The 10,405-nt window shown below is 39.3% G+C and overlaps 1 protein-coding gene across 3 annotated transcripts in view; it reads left to right on the top strand.

Moving 5' to 3' along the window:
• The first annotated feature begins 214 nt into the window (after positions 1-214).
• Positions 215-10,405, top strand: part of pld1b (phospholipase D1b) — a 72,479-nt gene continuing 62,288 nt past the window's right edge. For all 3 annotated transcript variants that reach the window (XR_014699583.1, XM_084566091.1, XM_084566090.1), the window contains exon 1: positions 215-414. The gene's annotated coding sequence lies outside the window, so the exon portion shown is untranslated. The remainder of the gene's footprint in view (positions 415-10,405) is intronic.

Raw genomic sequence — 10,405 nt, 5'->3', positions numbered from 1 at the left:
AAAAAACACATTTGACATTAATATTGTGCAGCCAACCTAGTATGATATTTCATGCAGTGCCAATACACAGACTATCACGACTTATTTTACAATATATTTGTAATATAGGGTTTATTTTGTATTTTAAGTACCTCTTCGTCTTTATGTTATTGTGTATATGGCTTTTTAGTAAATATAATATATATTGAGCATATAATGTTAAGTCAATGTCAAAGACGGTTTATATGTTTAATGTGAACGTTATTGCTGGTTTTCGCGGTTCTGGGGCTTTTATGTTGACAGTACGCCCACAGGAAATCATGCAGTCAGTGTTTTCTGCTGCCGCCTCTCATCTGGTGTTTTTTGGTCTCCGGCTCACGGCTCCTCAGCTCACTCACTCACTGCGGCCGCTGTCGCTTCACTTCACATCGGGAGGTAAGAAAAAAAATCCAGACTTCATTTCCCGTTCACCCAGTCTTTCTCTGCGCCTCTCTGGTTTTCCTCTTGTTGATGTTGGCTGAAGTTACGCGCGGGTGTGTAAATGCGTAAAGTGGTTTTTTGAAGTTTGTGATTGGAGATACGGAGGCGGTGCTGTGTTATTGTGGCTGCTTTTTCTTTTTTTTTTTTTATGGCGTGTGAAGGCATCCGTCCTTCCTCTGCAGTGGTCTGAACCATCCTCCTCATGCTGCTGCTGCGCTGCGCTCTAGGTCGCAGCGGGCACACTCTCATCCATGTGTTTCGGTAAATAAATCGGAAGATGGGCCAAACCCCTGGCCTTGGCCCTGGCCCTGGAGGCGGTTTGGTGGAGGCTTCCTGAGGGAAATAGGAACGGGTCAAACCTGATCTGAGGAGCGCGTCGGTGCGGCACTCTTCTTCCCTTTTCAGCCCTCGATGCGCTGCAGTTACACCAAGCAACACCACTTCCTCCACATCACGCAGTCCATCACACAGATTAGCCGCGCGCCACATCTCTATAGGGCGGCTATGGAAACTTTTTTTCATTTATCTTATCACCTCACGATCTGTTTTTTCTCCTCAACATCTCTGCATTTCTTCCTACGTGATAGACCAGCAGTACATTTAGATTAAGTGGCACCCTGAGATGACACTAAAGCCCCCTCCACTTTGTCTGAAGGTCCTCAAAACGTCCTTTTTCAGTTTCACAGCTGCTGTCGTCCTCCAGTTACAAGACTTGTGTTATGGTTCAACAAGGTGCTTGTTTCATGAAAAGGCTGTTGTAATGCCGACAGGTGGATGTTTGGAAGTTCAAGGGAAGAAGACAAAAGGGGAAAATTGAAAATTTCTTATGATTTTTTGTTTTTGTTTTTTGTTAATGGATATGTAATGATGTGCTACACAAAGACCTACTCCTCCAGTGTGTCGCTGTTTTAAATGAAATGGATCAAAGGTTCACTCACAGGGTGAACGACTAATCTGCTTGGCTCTGCAGTGTTGTGTACAGGTAGGATACGCAGTGTAATAGCTCTTCCTGCAAACTCCACAGCATGGGAGTGCTTAATTGACTTTGTGGGTGTGTGTGTGTGTGCTTCTGTATCCATGCTGATAGAGGCAGGAGTGCTCAAGGGGCAGTGGGTGTGGTGGGTTATGACTGTCCTTTAATCAATATTACCAACATCATGACATGCAGAACCAAAGAGACAAATAGCAGATGCTCTGCTTTGAGTCTACTTCCTCTAGGGGACATACAGAGATATGGTTGGATAAGTTGATAAGTCAAATGATAATCGCTTAAGTCATATTTCTGATCTTTAAGTTTGTACAGTGACACACCAAGTTGATGGTCAGTGTAACCCTAGTTTTGGTGGAGTGTCCCTCATTCTTGGCATTTGTCAGTTTTCTGTTGTTGGCTTTTTCGCTGATTCACCACATGTTTTCATTGTTAGAAAGTTAGCCTGGAGTCTCTTTGTTGGGAACTGATTATACTCCAGCTGTTCAAATCGTTTGGGTGGGCTTTTTGTGGAGATGGATAGAAGAGTAACAGTATTCATACACAGAGCGCCATGGAGTTGAATTAGTTTACCACAAAATGGCTACTATCTGAGGAGCGAGCCCAATAGAGTCCACTATCGTGTCTATTGTAAAAGATGAAAGTGAAATAACTTTTTAAAGGATGAACTGATACCAGTAATTAAAGCATTAGTCGATAATGCATGCAACATACTTCATTGCTCTGATTGGTTGGAGGACTATTCACTTGTGTGCAGACCATTGACCGTATACATTGATCAGGCATAACATTATGACCACCTTCCTACTATTGTGTACATCTCCCTTGTGTCTCCAAAACAGTTGTGACTCCACGGAGAATCCTGGGTCTTCTGAGGGTGTCCAGAAGTTTCCCAGCAGAGCATTGAATTGTCACAAGATGATCAAGGTTATTCATTCCACCTGTCAGTGGTCATAATGTTATGCCTGGTCGTTTTGTATATTCTTTTGTATATTCTTCGTATTCTTTTTTTCTGTTAAAACTTGTCCCATAATGAAATCCAGATGGAGTGTTACCAAACTAATATCCTGATAACAACTGAGTCTGGCTATGCTATGCATGCAAGATGCACCATGTTGAAATGGCGGCAGGATGATTAGATTAGAGAAACTGCTCCGATTGGTTGTTCATCCACAAGTATTTCCACAACAACATGATGATCTGAAATGAATGAAGTGTAGACCAACTGACCACTGTAATTCAGGAGAGGCCAGCTCTGAATGACAGTTTGTAGCTCTTCCTATCATCCTTGCCTCCTAGCTAATAGTAGCTTCCTATTTCCTTTTTAGAATGATGAATACTGCCACCTGCTGATATGAAGGGTTATTTCCACTCATACAGACGCGGAACGTACAGTATGTTCCAGCAGCAGTGTGTTTACGTGCCACATTTTGGTCCAGACACAGGGGACATGAAGAGGCGTCAATGTCTGCCTTTGTTGACGGTAGTTTTTTAATGCTGTTTTAGTGTGTATGTGTATTAAAGTAGAGTTTCGGTTTCCTTCTCGTTGGTGGTAACTCTAGCGATAACCTGTAGTTGCACCCTCACGTCCCAAATTATAGTTAACTCTACAAACAGTGATAAACTACGAGGGATTAATAAACATGTCTTATCTTATCTTATCTTATTTCCACTAATCAGAATAGAACAGCCAGTAGAGGGGTGGTGTAAACCTTTGATAACCATGTAAACACTTGATTTGCTGGTTTCTTTCTGGTCGGAATAAATTCATTCTTTCTAAGCATGTTTGCTCTGCATTGGGTAAACATCAGGTGACCAGTTTTCAGGAGGGACAGAAACATGGTGGTAGTGAAACAACCAATTGTTCAAACAAGTGTTTTAAAAGATGAACCAAGCTGGAATCCACGTGGACAACAATGCTGGAGACATGGAGACATTTTGGTCATCTTCTTCTACTCTACCAATTCAGTATCATCTTTTTCTTCTGTTATATATCTTGCATGTTCAAAGTTCCAACTTTAATTGGAATCACTGACCAGAATGATTAATCAGGTTGTAGAAATATGGTCCATGGAAACTCAGCCACTATTACCTGTTTGGCATTGTGACTCGGCAGACTGTTAACAGGTTACAGTTGTGTAATAGTTGTCTGTCTTTCCTGTGTTTGTTCTGCCTCAGTGATGTTTGCTTTTGACTCTATCAGAGGGAAAAAAATGGTACACCTCTTCACACACAGCTGATTTAAAGAGCGAGTGTAGTGTTGGCTCTGCTATACCCTCCATGGTAAAGGAGATAAATGCTGGCTGGTGGAAGACATGCCACCATGTCGGTAACAACCCATGCAACCCACACATGCAAAGAAATCAAACCTTGGATGTCCATAAAGTTACGTGTTAAAAAATGGAATGACACAGGAAAAAAGTATTGAATACACTTACTTAAATGTATTCAATACTTTCTACAAAAGCCTTTGTTGGTAATAACAGCTTCAAGATGCTTCCTGTATGGAGAAACTAGTTGCATGCATTGCTCAGGTGTGATTTTGGCCCATTCTTCCGCACAAACAGTCTTCAAATCTTGAAGGTTCCATAGGCCTCTTCTATGGACTCTGATCTTTAGTTCTTTCCATAGATTTTCTATTGGATTCAAGTCAGGTGATTGGCTGGGCCATTCTAGTAACTTTATTTTCTTTCTCTGAAATCAAGTGATAGTTTGGCTATTGGCTGTGTGTTTGGGATCATTGTCTTTCTGAAATGTCCTCCCTCATTTCATCTTCATCATCCTGGTAGATGGCAGCAGATTTTTATCAAGAATGTCTTGGTACATTTTTCCATTCATCCGTCATTCAATTATAGCATATGCTCTGCTTTGAGTCTACTTCCTCTAGGGAACATACAGAGATATGGTTGGATAAGTTGATAAGTCAAATGATAATCGCTTAAGTCATATTTCTGATCTTTAAGTTTGTACAGTGACACACCAAGTTGATGAATACATCGATTGCGATCGACCGTTAGATCGTGAAGGCATTGGGAGTAGATTGCATGCCATTGAAAAAATAAAAATGTTTTAGATGTTAGTCTAATCATTTTGCTCTTGCACTTCCAAAAGAAACAGCAAGACAAATGTTCATCTTTTTTAAAATTTTTATTACAACATGCCCTTAGTTCAGCAGCATACATCCGCAGCCATGCACAACATCAACAACTAAGACTACCGTCTTTCTTAAAGGGTCAGCGCTATATTTCTGCGCACCCCTGAATTATAGGAAGTTTGCTAGTGCCATATGCTGAAAACGGCATCACACCATGATGTCTCATCCGACCACACTATATTCTCCCAGTATTTCACAGGCTTGTCTAAATGTTGTGCAGTAAACTTTAATCAAGCTTCAACATGTTTTTTCTTCAGCAATGGAGTCTTGCGTGGTGAGTGTGCATACAGGTCATGGCTGTTGAGTGCATTATTTACAGTTTTCTTTGAAACAGTTGTTCCTGCTAATTCCAGGTCTTTCTGAAGCTTGCCACAAGAGGTCCTTGGGTCTTGGACAACTCTTCTGATAATTCTTTTAACTCCTCTGTCAGAAATCTTGCGAGCAGCACCTGGTCGTGGCCGGTTTATGGTGAAATTATGTTGTTTCCACTTCCAGATTATGGTCCCAACAGTGCTCACTGGAATATTCAGAAGTTTAGAAATCCTTCTGTAACCAAAGACATCAGTATGTTTTGCAACAATAAGGTTGCGAAGGTCTTGAGAGAGCTCTTTGGTTTTACCCATCATGAGATGTTTCTTGTGTGATGCCTTGTCAATGAGACAGCTTTTTATAGGCCATCAGTTGGAACTGAACCAGCTGATATTAATTTGCACTGACAAGGTGCAGGATTGCTTTCTAATTACTGATAGATTTCAGCTGGTGTCTTGGCTTTCCGTGCCTTTTTGCACCTCCATTTTTTCATGTGTTCAGTACTTTTCCCCTGTGTCATTACATTTTTAACACGTAACTTAATTTATGGACATCGAAGGTTTGATTTCTTTGCGTGTGTGAGTTGCATGGGTTGTTACTAACATCTGGTGAACATCTTTCATGTCAGTAGAACCTTTAGGAATAATATTACTAATATTTATTAAAATGGTAATGTGTTCAATACTTATTTTACCTTCTGTATACATCACTAGTGCTGCAGTGTCTCCAGGTGTCATTTGTGAGGATTTTCTGCTTTTTCAGTCACACAAGGCAGTAATTCTTAATATTTATGGACATCTAGACACTGTTTTATTTTCTTCTTTTTTTTTTAAATCTTTTTTCACAATGGTAACATGACAATCCATTTCCCTTCATATACAGTTTTCCCCTTTTTACAGCTGCACATTATCTTAACACTTATAATCAAGAGTTGTGTAATAAAGCAGTACAATAAAATAATAATAAATAGAACATAGGATCAATTACAGAGTTAATGTGAGAAAAAGACCTGGAAAATTAAGGAAGATAAATAATTGAATATAATAAAAATAATGATAATATTGCTAATAATAATAATAATAATAATAATAATTTTAAGGATAAAAACAGATAAATAAAAAAAAGAGAGAGCGATCCACTCTAGATATCAAATGACATGGTGTGATGGTCTGAATGTGTTTACTACCTGACCAGGGGTCTTATGCTACAAACTTATTGTATTAGCAGAGCTATGACAGGTTTCCATCGTTTAATAAAAATAGGTTTTTGAAGTCTTAATGAATATGTAATTTGCTCCATCTGGTAAATGTCCCATATTTTCTGAATCCATACATTTTAAGTAGGAGGATCTGGCTTTAGCCATGCGATGGTTATGCATTTTAATGCTGCTGTAAGCAGAATGTTTAAGGGGTATTTCACATCCCTTCCTTCTATACCCTCTGGAATTGCTCCTTATAATGTTACTATAGGGGTTTGTGGAATATCCCGTTTGAAGAGCATAATATATGGGTATGATTGGCATTCTCAGTACCACAATTCCAACATGAGGTACCATGTACTGGTTCCATTTTAGTTGTTATTGCTGGTGTTCTGAAGAACCTGGTAACTACTGTCCACTTAACCCGAAGGCTGACTGTATTTTATTCCAAATTTTTAAAGTGGGTTTTGTCCAGTCTGCCATTTCTTTTATAGGAGTGTCTAGAAAGGCCAAGTTTTCCAAAGTCTCTGGGCCCATACTTTTCTCGATATTAAACCATCATGTAAAAGTACCATTCTGGAGCCATACTATAAGTGGCTTCATCTGTGCTAGACACTCTTTTCTGAGGAAATAATTCCATTTTTGAGGAAATTGAGGAAATAAATTTTAACTCTATATGCCACAGGACCAAGAATATGTAGCTGCACGGCAGCCATGTGTGACAGATCCAAAAACCGCTTCTGTATTGACTTATTTAATGAAGCATGTCCAAATATATGTGTGTAGAAACCAGCTTTACCACTTCAAGCAAAACAAATAACCCAACAAAGACTCTGGCTGAGAACACCATAATTCATTCACTCATCTACTGTAAAATAAATGTTGGAATACAAATAATGTCAGTGTACTGTTTTTAGATTATTGTGCGGATTCAAGCATTTATTTGATATAATTAAGTGAATCTAAATTACTGAGTGAGTATAATTAAATCTGCCGTTAATAGTTCATTTAAGAATAGTGCAATTTGTGTGAAGTAGTTGACACTAAATTAAGTTAATTAAAAAAACTGAACAACTTGTCTCTGATTCACCATGTTACGTTCACTTAACGTAGTTAACCTAATTTCTTTGAGTTTGCATACTTTTAAGTAAACTCAGTTTATCAGTTTTTGGCGTGTATGGAGCTCCACAGGCCAGAAACACTCAAGTGAAAACGAATGCATGATAATGTAACAGTGCTGCGCTAAATCCTCCTTCTTTACGGTGTTACATGTAAACATACAGTGAGCACATTTTAATTTTAGTCCTTCTGGTGTAGGTCAGGATTTCAGCACGTGTTAATCAATTGAATCTAACACCTACTCTCACTGGACAGTGCATTGGGAACAGTAATGAATCCATTCTAATATAACAGCCCTGCACCAAATCGTCCTTCATGACTGTCCTAATGTTCAGCTGATGTTTAAACGGCATCAGAAAGGTGGTAATTCTGCTGGATGATCATGTTGGCAGATGTAGTTTGTAGTGCTGTTAAACTGGAATGAATGCAGCCCACTGACTACAGTGTAAAAATAATAGGAACTTGCGTCCATTCAATAGTACTACAAACCACAGCCTCCACATTGAAAACACAGTTGAATCAGCAGCTCTCAGTTATTTGAAACTAATGAGGAATACCAGAACCTTCATGAAGACAAGATTTAGAGTAGTTTACCAGTGTACCTAAAGAACTGGCTAGTAAGTATATATTCTGATGAAGGTTAGTCATTGTGGTCGGTTAGAGGAACAGAATGCTCATGTGGATTACACTGGGATTTTTACAGCATTTCCTCCAGCTGCTTATTATGGTGGTTGTGTTAGTGTGGGAGTGCCGGCTGAATGCCTGACATGTTTCAGTAAATTAAGCTCAGACACAGTCTGTTGTGCCACTGGTTTGGCTGGTAAGAGTCTGTGAACTGAGTCGTATTGTTGCAAGTCAGGAAATTGCGATAATCTGATGGAAAAGATATGCCCTGGTCCTACATAGCAAGAAGAAATATCATCCAGAAAGAAAGAAATGCTCAGTGATCCGATGCTGAAATGGAAAGATAAAAATCCGCGGTATCTGCCCTTACCCCAGCGGTGACACTCACACCCAGTATGACACACATTTGCAGTGCAAGAAAGAGGAAGTCTGTCGCAAACTGACAGTCACATGCATTATGGAGTCATTAAACTGTCAGATGTTACTTAAAATGACATGGCAACAATCAGGATGATCTGTCACTGAGTTGAGCGATGACATAAGAACCACTAAACTAGTACAAACTCCTTGTTTTTTGGAATTTTGTGTCTTTATGTGACATTTTGTAAATAATCCAGAGGCTGGATCGTGCCAACAGGATCCCCTTTACTGTATACTTAAGGAACTAATGACTGTTAAATTATAAACAGTTAAAAATAATTGATGGAAAATGTGAACAAATCCATAACCAAGAATAATGAAAAATATGGGAATACTACTACTACTTCCTCTGATATTTAGGGGTCCATGCAAACGAAGCTGCAGGATCCCGATTGATTTTGTTGCGATTTTTCATTCTTCTTCTTATAATGATTTATCTTTTTCTGCGTAGCTAAAGTGTCTGCCCAGGACAAACTGCAAGGGCGAAAGGCATCAAACCTAAGCTAAAAGCTAATATTTTGTGAAGTATATACCCAAACTTAATCAAAGTTCATATCATTGATAATAATATGTTTCTGTACAAGCACCCCAACTTTTCTGACCCTTGGTCTCTAGGGGGCGCTACAGAGGCAACATTTCAATATCTCAAAAACTGCAATAGCTAACTATGAAATTTGGCATACACAATTTTTAGACTGATAACTGTGTGTAAAAGAATGTTTCTTTATTCAAAAATAAAAATACGAATGATAACTAAGAATGCTGGTCACTAAACTAAACACAATAGACCAGAACCGACAGCTACAAACTAAAGGCGCCACCACACCTGGGGGGAAAAAGGACACAGGCATCTCTCTCTCTCTCTGGGCCGCACCTCTCCTCCACGCTTTAACCAAAATCAGCTGATTACCTGAGTGAAAACGGCTGCTGGTCGGAGGAGGGGCGATCACCTGGAGGAGGAGAGTGGGAGAGAGAGAAACAAACACACCAAAACAACCACAGCGGCACTAGGGCCGTAACTGTAACATATTGTGTACACGCCAATCAAGTTGCGTGGCATTACGTCTACAGGGGGTGCTACAGGTGACACAGAAACATTTCATATGACTTTAAGGCCTTTAACTTTTGAAGTATTCACCCATCATCAGTTCCATCCTTATGAAACTGATGATGGGGGAGGTGACATACTCTTGTTTCTATATCTATAATATCTATATCTATAATTAACTGCATGCTGAAATGTTATTTAATGACAGAACACTCATGTACTCATATTAAATACTAATTTGTTAATTCTTGTTTAGATTTATTTATTATTTAGTTTGTTAACAGCTACAAAGATAAAATATTTTGAAAGGCTCTCTCTCTTACAAATATACAGACATGCCATGGTGTTTTTCTTTACTGACAATCATTTATAAAAATGGTTGTTTTTTTTTCCTGAATGAATGAGGCAAAACTCAGCTGACGCAGGTTCACCCCTGTTGACTATAGGAGGTCTTTAATGTGACTCGGAACGAATTGTGTTCACACTTCCAAAGGAATGCTGACAAATACGGTGAGATGTGACCCAGAACAACTCCAAATGTGGCCAGAGATTGGATCGCTCAAATCTTAGTGCATTCTGGGGGCGTTCACATCTGTGTTTTATGCTGGCCACTTGAGATCGCATTGCCCAGAACAATTCTTAATGCATGGTCTGAACAGGCCCTATGTCTTCCCACTTGATTTTTCATTTTGAACATGGTCATCTGTTCATAGATTCTGTTAAAGATTTTGAAATTACACCTCCAGTATTGTGTATTAGCAGTCCCAAATCTCTCTCTTGTGGTTCACAGTTAGAGGAGTGTTAAGTCTAAACTTTTATCGATCAGCAGCTTGAATAACAATCATTTCACGACAAGCACATTGATCCACATTTTTGTCTTGCTTCTGGGTTATTAATCATGTGTGCAGACTCATGTCTAATTACAAAGTAAATTGTTTATGCAGTTGACAGAGCTGAGCACTAGGTGGGGGTGTCATGTTGTGTCTTAACTGCTCCACATCTGAGACTTTATTTTATGACTTTCTGTCAGTCTGGTTTAATCAGTAATATTTCATGGATTTGGGAGGCTGTTTAATGAGTCATGCT

Source organism: Chelon labrosus (genome assembly GCF_963514085.1).
Source record: "Chelon labrosus genome assembly, chromosome: 18".
Taxonomy (NCBI): Eukaryota; Metazoa; Chordata; class Actinopteri; order Mugiliformes; family Mugilidae; genus Chelon; species Chelon labrosus.
Note: the sequence above shows the minus strand (reverse complement) of the source record. Positions and strands in the feature narration are given on the sequence as shown.